Below are 932 nucleotides of genomic sequence, written 5' to 3'. Positions count from 1 at the left end.
CAGATGCAAAGCCCTCTTAGGATGGAAGGAGAGGATCCTCTGTCATCTTGGTTTGCTCTGTGAAGTTGGATCGGGGTCTTCAGGGAGAGCTGGGAAGGGGATGTGGGGTTTGTGCATGGGGAGAGAAGGGGAGGTCTGGAACAGTGGGAGCTACTTGGGGAGGGGTGGACACTGGTGTGTAAGCTGCTGAGAGGCCTGAGCCACATATGGAGTTGGCGACCAGGGGTCTGTGGTGCTGAGCTGAGTTCCTGCAGCCCCACTCAGCATCAGTGTGGGAGACGTGATGCGAGCTGCTGGGCAACCGAAGACAGGGATGCTGTGGGGCCGTGAATCTCCGCAATCAAGCAAAGGGTGGACCTGGGCTGGCAGGATGGGGAGGAGCAACAGGGTTGGGGCCAAGGCTGGGGCCAAGGCTGGGACCGAGCAGCATGGGCAGAGGGAGGGGGAAGGGTAGGGCCTGCATCGTGAGGCTCCTATTCCGTGCTTCAGCATGAGCTGCACATGGGTGCTGGGTGGTGGCTGGCAGCATGGGTCTCAAAGGGGAGGAATCTGGAATGTGCAGTTAGCCAGGAGCAGGCTGATCTCTCGAACTCTGTCTCCAACCCCAGGCAGGAACTCTGGAAGAACAAAAGTCTCTAATAGAGAGAGTGGGGCAGGTGCTGGAGCTGTTTAGGAGGTTCAGTCCCAGCGAGGTGGGCAGGATCATGTGGCATGCTGGTTTGTCACATTAGAAAAGAGTGGGTCCAGAGGGGTCGAGGGAGACTGTGTTACTAGGAGGGACCTGAGACAGCCTTCAGGAGGGCGTTGAGAGGAGGAGAAGGGGTTAGAGTTGGGAGCAGCGGGGAGGAAGATGAGACAAGACAAGGTTGGCATATCTGCCGATAGGCCTGGCCTCATGTAGGCAGGCTCAGGATGGGAGGCTGACAGCACAT

The sequence above is a fragment of the Mandrillus leucophaeus genome, unplaced genomic scaffold (genome assembly GCF_000951045.1).
Source record: "Mandrillus leucophaeus isolate KB7577 unplaced genomic scaffold, Mleu.le_1.0 Scaffold21, whole genome shotgun sequence".
NCBI classification, from domain to species: Eukaryota; Metazoa; Chordata; class Mammalia; order Primates; family Cercopithecidae; genus Mandrillus; species Mandrillus leucophaeus.
The sequence above is the reverse complement of the archived record's forward strand: the minus strand, read 5'-3'. Positions refer to the sequence as shown.